The 18,930-nt window shown below is 44.0% G+C and overlaps 1 long non-coding RNA gene across 1 annotated transcript; it reads right to left on the bottom strand.

The window, feature by feature from the left end:
• Window positions 1–875: 875 nt before the first annotated feature.
• On the bottom strand, window positions 876–18,907 carry LOC109615879. Its single transcript, XR_002196885.1, has 3 exons — window positions 18,845–18,907; window positions 6,194–6,353; window positions 876–1,066 (listed from the first exon to the last, which is right to left on the bottom strand). It is a non-coding gene; the product is annotated as an uncharacterized LOC109615879 (long non-coding RNA).
• Between the last annotated feature and the right edge of the window lie 23 nt (window positions 18,908–18,930).

Here is an 18,930-nt window from a genome sequence, read left to right as displayed (position 1 = left end):
ACTTTTTTGCTCTCTGGTCAGTTCCCTCTCGACCTGGATCCCAGACACATGATTCCAGTTGTTGCTCGAGTGTGGAAACTATTTGTGCAATTGCTGTGAGAAGTAACTACAATATAAGTGGACAGCTATTACAGAAAAAAAAGCAACACAATTATTCTATTAGGAGTAAACCCCACTTTCCAAGGCCTAAATGTGCATTGCAGAATTGATTAGAATCTTATCTCATGGCAATTTCCATTACGTGTATCAGGCTTTCTTGTTTTCATTGATCATTACCTTTAGTATATTGTCCTGTGTCCAGACATACCTGGAAGGAGTTGAAACAGACATATCCGTACATTGACAACAACATAATAGCCTGGTTTGCTATTAAAACAGATTGTGGACTACTTGGATCTAGAACAGCCTGTTGGTCAGAGAGTGCAGGTAGAAAAGGAGGAAGCTTGGACAGCAGAGGAGTGAAATGTTTCAAGTTTAAACTTTCTCTTGGTCGCGCAGACATAATTGACATTTCTGGGCACTATTAAAACGCTGGACATCTTGAAGCGGGTGAGGATAACTGACCGGGAAAATTGGTGGAATTTAGATGACCTCAAACAATCCCGATTTGATCAGCACACACTCTAAAGGGACTACAATTGCAGGCATGTCCAGTGTCCTTTACACACCAGAAGGTCCTGCTCAACGTGGATACCAAAAACGCGATCCTGCTGTCCACCTCAGCAGTGGGGGCTCTTGCCAGAAACATTTCCTTGTTCTCGTCCTGTTGACTTTCGTAGCCCTCCATTTTGTCAGGGAGGGATGAGGCCCCGGGGGTCCAAGGGTCAAAAGGCCCAAGTAGCCCAGCGACGGACAGGAGCCCGGGCTGTTCGTCCGAACGTGAGGTCTCCATGGTAACGGGCTTGGCCTCCTGATCTCCAGGTCGTGTGTGTGCGTAAGGAATGAAGGACCTGCGGGGGTCGACCGCTGTCATGACCGCTGTGCTCACCGCGGTCTCAGGCGGCACCTTTAGCTTCGGTCGTTGAAATACCAAATGAACCGTGGCGGTGTGGAACGTACACACGGGCTGAAATGAGAACCAGAACCAATGAGCAGGCGGACAGAGCCAGAAGCACATATCAAACAGATGATGAGCAGCAACAACAAGGCCTTTTTTTCAGATGACGTTGAACAGGCCGGTGGTAAATGAATGTGCTTGCTGTCTACACTTACTCCATGTCTCTGAGCCAGGGAAAGATAAGCTGAGTCCTTCTGAACAAACCCCATCTTTGTTTCAGCAGGTCAGTTCTTTTAATACGAGGAGATGAGGGCTATTTGTAGTAATGGTGGATGGGGGTTAGGGGGCACTGCACTGCCTGTTCATAGGATGTGGAAATGGACTGAGGGAAATCTATTCAATAACCCTATGAACAGAGGCTTTATGCGCTTGACTTCATTGGCCTGCTGGATTTGGTATTTTAACATGAGTAGGTCAGTTTGAAGTTCAGTTTGAAAAAGCTGCTCGCGGGGTAGGTCAGTTTGAAGTTGTGTTTGAAAAAGCTACTCGCGGGGTAGGTCAGTTTGAAGTTTAGTTTGGGAAAGCTGCTCGCGGGGTAGGTCAGTTTGAAGCAACTGGTGTCACAAGATGCACAGCCAGAGGATGAGAATATTTTTCACAATTATTGGCATCTCCACTGAAGAGCTGAGACATAAAGGGTTTGTCTTATAGACACATGCTGAGACTACTGATCTCAAATGTTGGAGGACCCACAGTCTTAGCATGTAAACACACTCAAACTTTATTTAATTGTAATGTTCAAGGACTGTCACTTTCCACCTTCCCAAATTGTTTACTGAATGGATACATAAGTAAAAATTGCTTGAATTTATCTACAGATTGTAGGCAAAATACTCCTTGTTATAAAGTCAGCTTCTATCGAAGCAGAGTTTTGCAAGATGAAAAAGATGTATCGCAAAAGGACATCCCGGAACATGCTCACAGCTGGCAGCATTCAAGTAATCAAGCATGCTGAAGCTCCTTGGTGGAAGAACCCACAGACAGGAGATTTCAACTGTCTTTTCCTCACGTTGTCTTTTCTCCTCTCACTGAATACATTTACAACCATGAAATGTCCAGGATGTTATGTTCTACTCAATGCGCTGATATTTAGGCTGTGTGTGGGGGTTTTAACCATCTTCCTATCACAGTCTGATTCAGTGATGTGGTGTTTGTGGTGTCTCAGTGTACAAACAGACAAAAGAGCTGATGGAAAGCAACCCATGTGTAATCCCTAATCAGGGCACGGATTCAGAATGTCATTGGATCCACACCTAACTCTCATTGTTTGGCTGGCGATGACAGTACAGGATCATTATGTGATTGAAATAATTTCTTCATCATGCTAGCTAGCTAGTTTAGACCGAAAATGCCACGTTTTAGTTTAACCATTTATTCGAAACATTCACAATGATAGTTTTATACCGATCTTGGCTCATGTGATATATGTAAAAACTCTCATTGCATTTCCCCCCTTGTTAAGATACAGCATATCAGTATATCATTTCTTACTTTAATTTAACATTTTCTAAAACGATTATTTATTATTTCATGAAAGAGAAAAGGTTACAATTTTCCAGTTTATTGTTTTACAATGACAGATCAAATTTGAGCCTGTCCCAATACATTTCGAACAGTCCACTAGGTCAAATGGGACTCTTAATGTTTTTTATTTTAGTCCACCTGACTTTAATTAATCCAAATGATGTCATGTATTTGAACTCAGAATCCTGATTTGTTTTAGGGAGTTTTGTATAATAATGCTCAGTGTTCCCTAGGCTTTTGCAGAGCCACTGTCCTCTCCACATAAAGGCTGGGGTGTTGGGCCCAAACCAGACAGTCTCTAATTCAATAATGCTTTAATATCTGAGGGATTTTCAACAGGAAGACTGACTCAGACTGACTCTGGAAAGAAAGAGGGGAGAGACAGAGGAAAATCTGAGAAAATAGCTCAGCCACTGACACAGACAAATGTCTTCAGTTAGATAGCCAACTGCACCTCAAAGCAACTATCACAAGTAATATCTATTTCCTGCTCTGTCTCTCTCACATACACCAAGGGTAAGCACACAACCATGCACGTACACACACAAATAATTTAATTTCACCACCAACCAAAACAACATGGCATCAATTAAGCCAAATACAGTGTGTCCATTTTAGCCCAAACAGACTGATATTGTAGTATACAGTACTGTATTCACTATAGTTAAATTGGCTGTTAGAAGCTAATTTTCCATCCAACTGGCAACAGATTGACTTGAAAAAAAATTAAGTCTGCATGAAGAAAATATTGATTTTTTTCTTAGTAGTTTGTAATTCCACCAAAGACAATATTTGGTGGATTCAAATCAATGTTTGGTGATGTACTTTTTGTTTACATATTCATGTACCAGATTTTAAACATTTAAAGTTTGATGTGCTTTCTGTTGTGTAAAGGAGAAAATACGCCACTTAAAAAGGCACCTGTGCTCGCAACAATATCTGAAAAATACAGCATGGATAGGATGTACAAGAAGAGATTATTATGGATGAGGGAAAATGCTATTGGTTGAATGGCAATTTAGACCCTGAATATTTATTGTAAAGGAGAAATATGCGCATATCCATACATTTTCACTACACTCATAAATGTAATCAAACGTATCTAGTGTTGGAGAACACATTGATGTGACGGTTGTTTTTGGGCATAACATTAAGTGCTGGGGAGCTGCAGGTAGCTACATTAGCATCTGTGTAAAGATAATAAAAACATCCAGATTGACAGCACCAGGAGAACTTTTAAGCTGAAAGCACAAAACAAGTCAGATTTGATGTTCCATCTTGGTGCAGCACGTCTTCACTCGTAGATGGAAACATGGTTACCAACACAGGTTTCAACATTTCGAATTAAAGGTGTGATATTGTTTTTATTTGGCCAGTAAAAAGAGAAGAGAAAATCCCATTTCCATTATCACCTCATTAACTGCAGTGCCTGCTGAGAATCGCTGTAGCAATCAACCTCCGGCCATTGACAGACAGTCGTTAGTGACAAATAAACCACTCTAGCTAATGAGCCACTCTACCAAGCAATTAGAGAGGACTGGGGATGTGTGTGTGTGGAGGGGGGGTCTGTGTAGGTGTGTGTCAGCCTAATGGTATGTAATAGCGGCTAATTTTCAAGGCATATATTGATATCCAGTGGACCTGGAAAAATGCCTCATTTTCAAGTATATTTCTTTATGGACCCACAATGACTTCAGTCATCAAAAATCTTCAGAGGAGTCGATATGAATGCCAGTTTTGTCTATTACTCACGACACGCATTGTGTCGTGAGTAACAGACTGAAGATTTATGAGAATAAAATATAGTTGAAAAAAACTTAGTAAGTGACTTATGAAGACTTAAAAAGTTGAATAATTGTTAAGGACATCAGGCATGTGTGTGATTTTACGTGGGTGGGACCTAATGGAAGTGTGTTGTTGCATGTTGTCGATGCGTTTTTTGGGGGTGCTCCTCCCGCATAATTAACCTCACATGGACCTGAGTGTTGGTGCAGCGTTGCGGTTGGGTTGGGGGGGGTGCGTGTCGGGTTCCCCTCTTGTTGCTCACATATTTACGACCGTCCACTTAGCAAGAGGAGACCATGCCAGCGCTGAGGCTGATAGCTTTACCAGGAGCTCTCAGAGCCTCTAGGCATTCAGTTAAAAAAAAAAAACGCTCCGCTGGCGAGTTCCACAGGAGCTACAGTCATTAAAGAGCTGCCTGCCTGGAGAGTACCAGGAGCTCTACGGCCTCAGCGTTCTGGATATCGTAGAGGTAATGTTGTTGGGAATGCTCAGGGAATCACAAACGCAGCGTTTCTACTTAGCGTTTCTACTTATGTTTCCACTATGTCAGATGTGGAGACCAAACATTGCTAATAGGGTCAAACATATGGGCGCTGTACACCACCCGTGAGTTAATAACAAGTGATCTCTTTTCAAACCAGACAGCCGTTCATAACTTGACCTGTAGCTCTAACAAACTCAGGCTAAGCAAACTGTAACACAGTCTCCCTAGCTCCAGCGGAGATCGGGGTAAAGGGGACTCTTCCCAGAGGCAAACATCTTAGTCCGAACTGGAAAAAAGAAAAGGAGGGTGACAGTATGCGTTCACAAACCCAAGAAACCCATTGACCGACAATGATATACTCCTCTTTATTGTCTGCACACAACCATGCACGCACACGCATCAATACATGCGTTGACTTACAAACATGCACATGCACGTGCACACAGAATGCTCTGTGTCAGCTGGCGAGGACAGCGGTTCAGTCTTAGAGGTAATGGAAGATTGAGGGCCTTAGGGACTGGCCTGTGTGCGTGAGCTACAATAGACCCATAATACACATCAGTCAGCGCAGGAGGGCCCTTCCTGTTGTGCAGGCCATGCCCTTTGACCCCTCCAACCCAAACAAACATCAGCACTCCCACGGACCCTCGGAGCACAGCTTCCTGAAGGGCTAGACTGGACTGAGCTGGATCAGCCAAGCACAAAGGCCACAATCATTTTTACAAAACGTGACTTTTACAAAACGTGACTCAATCTATTAACAAGGAGATTTTGGAGATCTCCCGGCGTGAAATAAAAAAAATACATCCAATCGTAATTATTTAGGGAGACAGCAGAAAAAAACTCCCACTAATAGTGACCAGCGGTGGATTTTCCCTTTAATTGTTCAATATCCTTGGCCATATCACACACATACTTTGTGTCAGGTTCTTAGGACACACACACATTAGGCCGGAGTGTGAAATCTGATGCATCCCTCAGAGTCTCCGTGTTCACGGTGCAGTTGTGTGTGAGCTGTGCTGTTACAGACATGCTTGCATAAACACAGGCTGGGCTCTGAGCTGCCAGATTGATGTGTGTTTGCTTTGGGCTGTCTTGTCTGTTTGCATGTCACTAGTCTTAGCAGAACTCGTAAAAATGATGAACCGTTCGACAAATGCTCCCGGCCAGAAACGCAGAATGGTGCCAGGGGTAGAAGGCCTGTGTCATCCCAGGCGGTAACACTAACCACCTGGGATAATTCCTTTGTATTTAATCAAGGCGCTTTATGCATTGCATTACATGAGCATACCTTGTTTACTCTTAACAAACTTCATATAGTAATGATTGATAAGGTCCGGCACCTATTGGATCTGAGGGCCCTGATAAGCTCGGAGGGAGTCAGCCATTGGTCCCTGGATCTGGATCAACAGTTGACAGGAGAGGGACGGGGGCGGTCAGCGAAGAACAGGAATGGACGGGGGCGGGCCGGGCTGGCACGGAGGTGAAAACGGGAGCAGAGCACTGAGGAAAGGAGGGAGAATCATTGTGGTAGTAAATTACAGCAGCTTGTTTACACAGGCAGGGCACACAGCTCCCACCACCCCTGGAATTCTCCCTCTCGGCTCTACACTGCAGCCAAAGAAATGCGTCAAAAATAATTCGTATTTTTCTGCTATTGATCTGCCTTTTGCTGTCACTTACATGAACGCAAAAACACAGGCGCACAGACATACATGAACGCATGCATACAGTAAACAACCGCACACCATGTTTTCATGTAATAAATCTGGGATTGTTTCCAAAACCTTTCTTGAATATCTAACCATAAACCTAACCCTAACCTTAACTTCTAACTCTAAACTTAACCCTAACACAAAACATGGACAAAATGTTTCACATTTTCATGTATTTGTCAGCACATTTAAGTGAATGGTCTTGACAGTGCATTGGAACATTTACATTGTGTGTGAAACAATGCCAGGGGGAAAGATTATTTGTGATTCAAACTGTTTTTGATGATGCGGTTGATGAGACACAGCAAAGGAATTACAAGCCTTGGTTTTTCACTTGTCAAGATCCCTCTGAGATCTATCGTCAGCAGCTTTTTAAGAGATCTAGCCCTATTGATATCTCAATGAATCAGCAAGGAATGCAGACATTTCTTAGTGGTTTAGACATCACACAGATGGCAACTACATGAAATTAACCAGCGCCTTCATTGTGAATCAATTATCAGCTGGTTAAAGGTTTAACAAAGACACGCACGTTGTAAAAAGACTGTAAAACAGAACAAGGCATTCTAACTGGGACATTCAGGCCCATTGATCCTGTACAGTGTACAGTACTAGTCATTAGTTTAGAAACACCTACTCATTCATGGGAATTACATTAGTTTGACTATTTTCCACATTGTAGAACAATGGTGAAGACATCAAAACTATGAAATAACACATATGGAAACAGGAAACAACTAAGGAAGTGTTAAACTGTATCAAAATACATTTAATACTGTAGATTCTACAAAGTAACCGCCCTTTGCCTTAATGACAGCTTTGCACAGTCTTTGCATTCAGTTCCTGATGACAGACATGGAGAAATATGTTATGGGAGTGTACATCGGATGACACGTCTCAATCGTTGAAGTTCTTTGCTAAAACTTCTGAGGAGTGGCTAAAATCAGACAGGGACATATTAACCAACTGGTCATCAGAAAATGTGTCAAACTGAAGACAACAAAAATAGGATGCCTGATTCTTCACTCTCCACACAAACGCACACATGCATGTCGTATGTTGTCACCGACAGAGCTGGGTTAATGCGACGTTCCCATAGTCTAAATACTAAACATGATCACATGCATGTCATATGTTGTCACCGACAGAGCTGGGTTAATGCGACGTTCCCATAGTCTAAATACTAAACATGATCACATGCATGTCGTATGTTGTCACCGACAGAGCTGGGTTAATGCGACGTTCCCATAGTCTAAATACTAAACATGATCACATGCACACAAAATGGTGAAGGTCCTGTCAAGGCCCTACTACAGATAATACATCTTTAGCCGGACTTAACTAGTGCTGAAATGTCAATCAGAGCTTTAATCCAAACCACAAGTCCCCCTCCCACAAAAAAAGAAACCCACTGGTGCCTCTTACGGGATGGGCAGGAAGCTTTTGTAATATCTCAAAGGAGCTCTCAGGTTTACTTCAACTACTGTCAATGCAGTCTGTCCCTTTGCATTAGGCCTGTCTAGGAGATAGCTGGGTTTAAACATGGAGCAGAAGCCCATGATTGGCCTGGATTCCCTCCATGCTGAAATCTGTCTTCAATCCCCCACCATGTTCTGTTGCCTCCTGTAGGTCTTTTAGGACTTACGTTAGTAGTGGGTAGGTACATACACAATGCCCAAGATTACCTGGCAGCATGTGCATATGCCTGTGCGTCTGACAGGGCATGCGTGTGCGTCTTTGCGTGCGTGTCGTGCGTGTGTGCTTGCAAGCGGATGCCTGCTCAAGTGACCCGGTGGGGCTGGACTCTCTGTCGGGTGTTGATCATCCATCATGATGAGCCCCTGTGCCCAGACAGGGGGTGTAATTCCACCCTCTGTGGCCCGGCCTGCAGGCGACACAGAGCAGCCGTCTCCCACTCACCCCCCACGTACTTCTGACCCAACTGTGCCCCATCCGTCTCTGTCCCCCGCACCCAAAGGGACCCCCCCTACACACTTAAAGGAGTACAGGTTACTAAACTCGGATTGTGTCAGGAGAACCTCCCTGTGTTGAGCCGAGATCCTTGTGTTTCATGTTGTCTGCATACAATACAATAACAGCGGCGCGGATCTCTGCTCCTCTGGCGAGCGGTGGCGCTGAGGCCATCTCAACAGCTGAGCCCTCCCAGCGGGGGGGGGGTCCCGCTCCCCATATCGCCTCACACACCCGGCCCACCCCAGGCCGGCACATCTAGGATGGCCGCGGGAAGCGAGAAGAGGGCCCTCTCTGTCTCTGACCTGTAAACTGAGCCCATCTCTGGCATTAAGCTCTTCAGTCTCCCCGCGGAGGAATGACGAGATGGAGACAGGCCGTACTGGGCGCGGGGTGGGGGTTTGGCGTCGCCGTGGGCGCCGTGACAGCTCACACTACGGCGGCTTAGGCCGATTTGGGCGCCATGTTGTGGACAGATGTGAAGCTCGCCAGAACTGGCCTCAGAAGCTCATGACGTTCATGAAGATGTATAAACGGCCTGATAACTGCCGGTCCAAACCTCTAGTTTAGTGGACACGTTTAGCCATTGTTTTGCAGTGTTTTTCATGACCTGAGTGCACAATATCAACATTAATTGAAAACAAACATACGACGACTGAACAGGAAGCGATTGTTTTTTACGGGGAAATGGTGCCTTTTGGTCAGTCTTTAGACGCACAAGGTAACAAACCTCTGAGCGTGTGTCTGCTTGTGTGCGCGACTCATTTCAGAGCCTCAGGCTTCAAACCACGAAGTGGAACCACAGCCAAGCTCATATGACCAGTGCTCATTAATGAAGGACATTCCTCCTGTAGTTCTCAGGGCCAGACAAAGAGAGCAAAAAACAGTGGGGCAGAGATGCAGAGGGAAGGAGGGAGGAGGTAAGATGATGAGAGATCAGAGCTGGGTTCTCCAACTGGCCTGACAACCCCGTGGAGTTCCTCTATGGGCTCTGGGTTGGACAGGGCCCTCCGTGTGCATGGGGTAGGAAGAGGCCCTGTGCGTGCCCTGGGATGGAAGAGGCCCTATGCGTGCCCTGGGATGGAAGAGGCCCTATGCATGCCCTGGGATGGAAGAGGCCCTATGCATGCCCTGGGATGGAAGAGGCCCTATGCGTGCCCTGGGATGGAAGAGGCCCTATGCGTGCCCTGGGATGGAAGAGGCCCTATGCGTGCCCTGGGATGGAAGAGGCCCTATGCATGTCTTGGGATGGAAGAGACCCTATGCGTGCCCTGGGATGGAAGAGGCCCTATGCGTGCCCTGGGATGGAAGAGGCCCTATGCATGTCCTGGGATGGAAGAGACCCTATGCATGCCCTGGGATGGAAGAGGCCCTATGCATGCCCTGGGATGGAAGAGGCCCTGTGTGGACTCTGGTTCTGCTCTATAACCCCTGCTGACAGACTTTGTGATGTGATGTTGCTCAACTGTACCACTCATGCCTTTCATTAATGTTTATCTCTTGGTTTCTCAAGTTGAAGTATTCCCATACGTTTTTTCCATAGGTTTTTCAATAAAAGTCCTTGTCACCAGTTCTCCGTATGTACCTGTTGTCAGATCCCATGTCCGTTCTAGCTGTTCTCTCTCCTCCATATTTCCTCTCTCTCCCTCTCTCGCTTCTCTCTATCTCTCTCTGAGAGCCTCTGTTTTGGGTGACAATGCCCCCCTCTCTCCCAGGGCTGTGGGGTGGAACCTCACTCGCATCTCCTTGCTGAACAGCTCCATTGTTAGTCCTCCTCTCTCCAGGCGCCCCCCCCCCCCCCCCCCCCCAGTCCTCCCAGCCCTCCTAGGGGCCACTGTCCTGGGAAGACGGATTCCCTCTGGGCTCTTGGGTTGCCGACACGACCCAACGATCAGGGCCATCTGACAGCGTAAAGTGCCCCGCGTCCGTCTCTCAGCGGCTGCCCCGGATCACTTTCTCCTGGGCCACTCTGGGTGGGGGTCTACGAAGAGCTAGCTGGGTGTGTCAGGGAGCTATGCTAACGCTAGCCAGCTAGCTACTGATGTTACAGGGTCAGGTGCTAGAGGATCGGTTTAACCCCTGTCCTCCTCACACATCAATCTAATCTCCCACGGAGGCTTCATAACCACCCAGACAAGCCCTGAGCCAAGCCTTTCAACTCTTGAGCAGATGTTACTCACCCCTAATATCTGTTCGCCCCTGGTGTTGTGGCTTTATATGCCAGCCAGCGGGGCTATAGTGTTTTACATTTGATCCTCTTCTAAAAACACAATCTTTGGGTATTATATTGCCGCATTTCCACTGGTGCTTTACCCTGGCACCAGGGTCACACCGGTGATTTATGCTATTGTTGGCTCCAGACATTTCTGTTTCCACTATACATTTGGTACCAAGGACTTAAGGAAGGGCTCAGGTGGGGAGGTAGAAGTAAATTATCAACGCCATTTAGTTTTCCGGTTACAAAAAATAAAAGGTGATATTTTTCAAGTAGTAAAACAAAATAAACAATAATGCCATGCTCAGTTAATACCGCGTTTCAACTTGCGTAATAAAAAAACAAATTCTTCCTCAAACTTCTGCGACCAGCTCCTTCTCCTATACTCATAACACTGCAACTGTAACCCAATGTATTCATTATTTAGTTTGATAAGTATTTTGACAAAACGATCTACCTTTCATAGAAGGATTTGGGAGAATTCTGAGGTAATTTTGTGTTGTTATAGTTTCTGCAGACTACATCCCAGTCTCAGCGCTCCATTTTTCTATTGAGTCAATGGTATCGTACCACATTCGAAAGTTTCAACTCTTTCCGTTCTGAGTCTTTGCTTCACTGTATTGTTGCTTCATTTTCTTACATTTTTCAGGGATCTGTTTGTTAGATTGGAGGAAAACCATTCAGAGAACCCTGACGACTAAGCAAATGATACGCATCGCTATTCGAATAGCACAACATGCAGCGTTTTCTATTGAGTCAATGGCATCTTACCACCTTCATTCCAACTCTTTTCTGTTGTGAGTCTTCGCTGCCCTGTACTATTGCTTTATTTTCTTTATTTTATCAGGGATCTATTTGTTAGATCGGATGAAAACCATTACGAGAAGCCTAAAGCAAACGATACACATCGCCATTCAAATAGAACAACGTGCCGCGTTTTCACACCTCGTCACAAATCTTAAAGTCCGGGGCTTGGCACCAAGTGAGCCGGGCTAATCGGCCATGGCCTAGTGTCAGGCCGCGTCAGTGGAAACAGAAAAAACTTTACTTTAGGGTAAAACACCAGTGTTTGGCACCAGTGGAAACGCGGCATATGCTGATATGGCGGGGTCGGGGGGCTCTTACCAGCTACATTCACATCACATTCAAAGATAAGCTTTTTCTAAACATTCATTGCATTCTGTTTGAAGGCAAAGTGGATGACAAGCCATGCCATCAGAACCCATGATTGTATTCTAGGGTGTAACTACTTAATTTTTTTCAAGCTAATGGTTTGCATTTAGGAACTAATTAAAAAATACATTCTGTCAAAATTATTATTCAAATATGTAGCATACATGTAAAAAAGCTGACTATTAGTTCTAGCATACATAGCGGGATACTGTGCATTCTAAAAATTGAAATGTTGCATATCATATTTTTTGGTTTATCACACTAAGAGCTTTGGGTCATGACCGAAAGGACAAGATCCCGGATACAGGCGGCCGAAATGAGCTTTCTCCGCAGGGTGGCTGGGCGATCCCTTAGAGATAGGGTGAGAAGCTCGGTCACCCGGGAGGAGCTCAGAGTAGAGCCGCTGCTCCTCCACATCGAGAGGGGTCAGCTGAGGTGGCTTGGGCATCTGTTTCGGATGCCTCCGCAACGCCTTCCTGGGAAGGTGTTCCGGTCCCGTCCCACCGGGAAGAGACCCCGGGGAAGACCTGGGACACGCTGGAGGGACTATGTCTCCCGGCTGGCCTGGGAACGCCTCTGTGTCCCCCCGGAAGAGCTGGAGGAAGTGTCTGGGGAGAGGGAAGTCTGGGCATCCCTGCTTAGACTGCTGCCCCCGCGACCCGGCCCCGGATGAAGCGGAAGAAGATGGAAAAACACTAAGATGAGGCGATCTGACCCTGTTCCAGGGGCTTGGTGTGGGTATATTGATAAGCAATAAAATCAATGCTCTTAAAAAGGAAACCAGACCAAGGACTTCCAGCAAACCAAATTCAGAGCATCATTCCAGAAGTTTGGTTTACTTCAAGGTATCTGGTCTAAGTTACTTTGGAGCATTTCCACAGCTCCAAAGACGTCAGTGAACCGCACAATAACATTTAAAATATATAGGAACAGACCAGGTGTGCAAACAGCCTTGAAACAAGCAAAGTATTGAACCTGTTGCCCACTGCCACTGTGTTTTAGACTCAAACTGTGACAGTTCAGAAGAAAGGAACCATGAAATATGGTTGACATTGAAGAGAAAGCCTTGGGAATGTGGCTCTGTAAATGTATTGATGCTTAAAACAAGCAAGCAATTACTCAGCGTGATGAAGTTGGACAGTCCACTCGCAGTTCACATGACAGCTCCGGTTGTTTGTCAGCGGCTGGGGCAGGGAAAGTGGCGCGAGTGAATTTCAGGAGTGGCATTATCTATATCAGCATCTCCTTCAACCTTAAGCCACTTCCTCTCCGATCACTCTCTGAAAAACCGCGGGATGGGGCCTGGTGAACGGGGGTGGGATGGAGGCGTTCATCCAATTTTCTGCCCCACCAGTAGTCTGAAATGATATGGTGTGCAGATACAGTGATCTGTACTGTGACCTGCAGGCCTTCTTTATTAGACATCCCTGATTGGAAGCAGCTGTAGCCCCGCCCCCAGTCTGGGACTGGCGGAAGAATTCCGACCTGTGGAGCGGAGAGGAGAACTCAGTCAGAGCTCAAGCACTTACACTACTGAAGCTAATGCTAATTCAGGCCTTTCCCTGATCCGCTATAATGATGGTACTGGGCTATTATAAATAGCGGTACTGTAATGAATATGTTCATTTAGTTACGATTCGCTGAATCAATGTGTGAATCAATAGCAACTCAGGACATGTGACCTGTTAGCAGATATTTCGGTCTGAGGAGGAATCTCTAGGGGATGTGGAATGTGGTGGTGTGCTAGCAGGCTTATGTCAGAGGGATGTGAAACATAGAAGTAAAGCATGCTAGCGTCTCCCCTTCAAGGCTTGCCTGGCATTCTGGTGCTCAGCTGCATGGCAAACGTGCAAAGACTTACGCACATCCGAATGTCAGTGCTGTCTTTCTGCTGGCACCAGAAATATGTGTGAGTGTGTGTGTGTGTGTGTGTGTGTGTGTGTCTGTCTGTCTGTCTGAGATCGGGGTCTAACAGTACAGTTGGGGACCAGAAGACCCCACAAAGATAGCAAAACCTAACAAATCCATCCCAGCAAGTTTTTTTTAGCCAGTCCTCAATAGAAAAAAGGCAATTAGGCTTAGGGTAAAACTTACTGGTATTATGGGTTAAGATTAGACATTAGGTCCACATCATAAAGATAAGGTTAAAATAAGGGTTAAGGTTTTGATTAGAGTGAATGTTGGGATTAGAGTTAGGGTTTTGATTTCTGGTGGGAACATTAATTTCTGTTTTTCTGGTTTCCACAAGGATAGAAAAACCAATGTGTGTGTGTGTGTGTGGCCTTGCCCCCTCCCGAAAAACCTTGGTTATCGATTCTGATGTTTAAATGAAATGCAAGTGATAGCAGTAAAAATACAGCAAATATGTGTATTTAAAAAACAGAGCTCCCCTCTAAGAGCTTAAACAGTACATGTCATTGGGGTCAGATAGTCTTTCTCATATGGACATTATTGACTCAGCAAAAACCTAGTACCCATGCAGGTTTGATTTACCCACAAAAAAAGGAGAGAGGAGAGATGGCTGGTGGATGAGAATACATCTACTCTGCCAGCTCTGGAAAAGGGACTTAGTTGTGAAATCAATGTTTTCTCTTGTTTAATGCATTCATATTTTTTTGGGAGAAGCTTGTTGCTTAACAGACTGGGTTACATTACATCTTTTCACGTTGCTTTAAAGAACACAAAATGCAGTCCAGTCTGACTAGTTTTTGATGTCAGGCAGAAGCTTTGTGCCACAGAGAACAACTTGTTTCTAGCCCAAATCCTTCCAAAGTAATAAAATACAGGAGGTTACTGGCTTAACCCCAGTTCTATGTGCCAAGCACAATTTATTTCCAATTTCTTGTGACCCCATTTACAAATCAGGAAACCCCAAGGATATGCTCCGCTTCCTTAACCCTTAACTTGAACAATACCTAACCCTAACAATCCTTGTAAGGTTTCCATACAGTATCTTCCAATCCTTTGGGGCCATGCTCATCTTCTCACCATTCACTTTAACTATTGACGCATTACTTAACCCAGAGTTGTTCATCTTGCCCTTGGCTGGGCAAAACTTAAAACTGATGTGAAACTCTGAATTCTTGTTGGACATACGGACGCACATCGCCACACTTATGCGTTTCCAAATGGCTCCCGCAAAAGCGCACGCTTGTTTCCAGGTCACATTCACAGTGTATTCTGAGGCCCGTAAACTCTAACTGTGACTGAGTTTTGGCGGGCAGTACATGCCTCTAAAGGTGAATTTATGCTTCCACTTGAAAGTGGGTGCATGGAGACCATTTGCGCATGGATTAAGTCAATTTGGTTTGTTTTGGGAAGGGGGAGGGGATGTTTCGACAGTGGGGGTTTCGTCAGTTGGCGTTTAAGATTTATTTTCTAGCTTTCTTTCGTTTCGCTTAAGTTCGCATACTTTGATGTTTCAGACGTTCGAGCACCATACCTTGTCCCGGGGTACTTGTACTGCTCCCCCTCTCTTCCCCTATAATTTTTACGCAAAAGATTAGAACTATGCGGGCACAGCACGTTCCGCTGCGCGAGACAAATATTTCAATGCATCCAGCCACAGAGGTATATAGGCCTACCCTGGCCTTAAGCCGTCTATTTCTTCTCCCTTCTCTCTCGCTTACTTTCCCCTTACTCCACTCAAATATACTCTCTACTTACATAACAGTTTGGAGTTTTCTACCTCCTTATTGAAGGTCCAGATGAAAACGGGGTCCGTTTAAACCTCAATAGATCGTAAAAATGCTTAGTATCAAATTGGGAAATTAAATAATAAACAATGATGGATTCCGCAACTTCAAAATATTTTTTATCACATGAAGAAAATATTCAGAAATTAAGTACTTGGACAAATCTATTTTTAAAAAGCTGAAGTGGACAGACTCCACTATAAACTGAAGTTCTGATTTTGAAATCCCTCCTTAAATTGTTTATTTATGAAACTAGCCAAATTGTTTTGGTACTTGAGTCATATAGAAAATTAATATAGAGATATTTCTCATTCACGGAGAAGTGCACAACTTGTAAATTGCACAGGAATGTTTAGCCTTTTCTGTCCCTTTGTCTTTGGTGCAACCTACGACCTTATTTGACTGAGCTAATCCTCTTCTGTTCTGTTTTATTCTTTAGTGAAGCCTCTCCATGTCATTCACATTTACAGGTTGCAAATTACTAATAATTATTTTTGACTTAAGGTTGATTGATTGACACATGCAATTACTTTGAGGCCATAGTAGGTATAGGGTAGCGCACAATGAATGGCAGTACATCCCGCAAAACTATTTTAAATAGGCTAATGTGTGGCTTACAGTAACCCATTGCGCAGAATTATCACCCTCGGAAAATAGAATAGAAGAGGATTACCTCAGTCAAATAAGGTCGTAGGTTGCACCAAACACAAAGGGACTGAAAAGGCTAAACATTCCTGTGCTGCAACAGCTTAATCCGTCACCCCCGAAGCCAGCCAACCGACACTCCCTCCAAGGGGATTCTTATGTAAACGACTGGTTAAATTGAATCCTTAAAAGGTTAGGCCTCAGCACAGTGGTTATAAGAATACTTTGTTTGTCTATTGTCCCCAGAAATCCTCTTGAAAATGACGTTGTTTAAGTGGGATTAATGCGCATTTAGCTTCCCGTAGGCGCATCCTCAGGCAGAGCTGTCCGCCCCATACCAAGCCATGCAAATGACCTCTAGGAATCGGAAATATTTAAACAACAATTGGACCACTGATGAGGTCAATATTATTTCCTTTGCGCATTACTCCTGATACTTTACATACCAAAATATTCCAGAAAAAGAATTCATTATTTGTATCCGTGCAAAATAGTGGTTATAGGCTATCTTTTAAAAACGTGTTGATAGATGGAATAAAAAAATAGGCCTGCAAATTAACTAACACAATTTACATCATAATGTAGGGATTACCTTGCTAAATAGGCAAAAGATTTCCGTTGCCAATCATTATTGAAAAACCATTTATTTACCAACCAACAATATAAAGGAACCATTATTATTTAGAGATAACAATGATTGAAGCGCATAAAGAAGAAGAAACACTATAAATAGGCAAAGATGAAGTGTAACCCATACCTTTGTTTTTTATTGGACATGCTAGTGATCGACGGTCAAGTCTGATGAACCATTCATATACTGAGATTAACATGACTGAATATTTCACAATTTATCGTGAAGAAAAAGAAACACCAAATACACAGTGATAATTATCTCAAGTTTTTATAAATATTTCCTATCACAATTTATTATCATGATCATTAGACTGTTGTCCAGGAGATGGAGCTAAGATTCTCTATACGCACCACTTATCAAATATGTGTCATAAAAACAGGATTTGTTCCAGATAAGGAAAAAATACTGATGTTTTAGCTCCTACCAAAAATTGTATCTCCCCGTCTATGAAAAGGGCCAGTGGTTCCTAAAATCTAATATATTATTATTTTCACAACTCGGATCTTTCTAAATCAAGACTCTGGTGTAAAAACCTAGTGCGTGTGCGCGACTCCCTATGCCTTCCTTTGTCTGGCCAGTCGACCCTCTTTCGGTTGCGGCCCTCCGTCTCCGCTTTGTTTATCCAGTTTCCAGGTTGATTGTATTTGTTAATTAGTTGCTAACAGCATGGTAATGTGGGTTTGATGGATAGCCGTGTCACTTGCATTCAGGTTCGCTATCCGGAGCCGCAGCAGGGCTCAGGCCGTTCTCCCACCGCGTCATCAAGCTCATTTGGCCTAATGAAGCCATAAAGGCCGCAAGGTCTCCCCTCTGCTACTCCCAAAGTAACTTATGTTATGAAATTAATCAGAAAAATAGTTGGTAGGTTACATTATTTTAAAGTTAATTATCATTTTTACTGCAGTAGAAAGCGAACCTCTGGGAAAACCTTCTGTTTGGGCTACTAAAATGTGGATTATTATATATTTGTTTAAACCAGTGTAGCCTATTTACAGTTGACCAACACGACGGATTTTATTTGGGAAGGCAGTGATGGTGGCTAACATTACATTATTTTTCAGGAATGCTTATATGCCGAGATTAATAAATCCTTAGGCCTATTGAAGCCTATTATTTGATTATTTATAATAGTTTTTTGTAATGTCTGCTTTTAATTTAGAGTTTTCTTCTCCGACCCACGACCCCAGAGACATAATTATACAAATCTTTCTTTCCAAGAAACAGAGGCTCGCAGGACTTCAGCCTACAAGGAGTCTGGACTTCTCTATCAATTTAAAACAGAGGTTGACGATTTAAATCAATCCGAAAGTGTTAGATAAATGAATTCCGAAAGCAATAAATGTTCTTATGTTTAGGTTATGCTACCAGTTGTCTCTAACAGCGGAATGTCTATTTTTCAAAGGGAACGTTTATATTCAGAGTAGCCTACCTTTAATTTTGAGTTACAATAAATCAGTAGAAAACCTAATAGAAAGTCTATATAATGGAGTCCATGCGTAATGGTAACCGTGTATATTTCGGAGGACATTATGCGACCAATTGACATTGCCTTTATTCAGTCCTCAATTAAGCAGGCGTTACAAACATTAGCCTACATTAACCATTACACATATCATTAAGCCAAAACTTGAATTTAAACAACATAAACCAATTAAGTGTAATAGTGAAAAGTCTATTAAAATGCATGTCCATAAATGTATGTGCTTTCATCACTCACTTCAGTGGGCAGCTTTTGCGCGTGCCATTAGGCCTACTCCACACCGCAGTTCGAGGAAAACTCAAACACCGCCCCACAGCTTCTGGTTTGCTGGAATCCAGTTAGTCTGTCTGTCCGTCAGTCTATTTATTTTTATTTTTACATTGCATCATGGGTAGTGTGGTTTGAAGGCGTTCTATTTTACGTAGCCCAACGAGAAATGGACTGCCTGAAGAACTACAGTACTCACATTGACATGGCTCACGTATGCTGTCAATCACAGGTGCGTCACCGTTGTTTAGTCGTACAGGGGGCTTCTAGTAGGCTCGGAGAGAG

The sequence above is a fragment of the Esox lucius genome, chromosome 6 (genome assembly GCF_011004845.1).
Source record: "Esox lucius isolate fEsoLuc1 chromosome 6, fEsoLuc1.pri, whole genome shotgun sequence".
Classification (NCBI taxonomy): Eukaryota; Metazoa; Chordata; class Actinopteri; order Esociformes; family Esocidae; genus Esox; species Esox lucius.
Note: the sequence above shows the minus strand (reverse complement) of the source record. Positions and strands in the feature narration are given on the sequence as shown.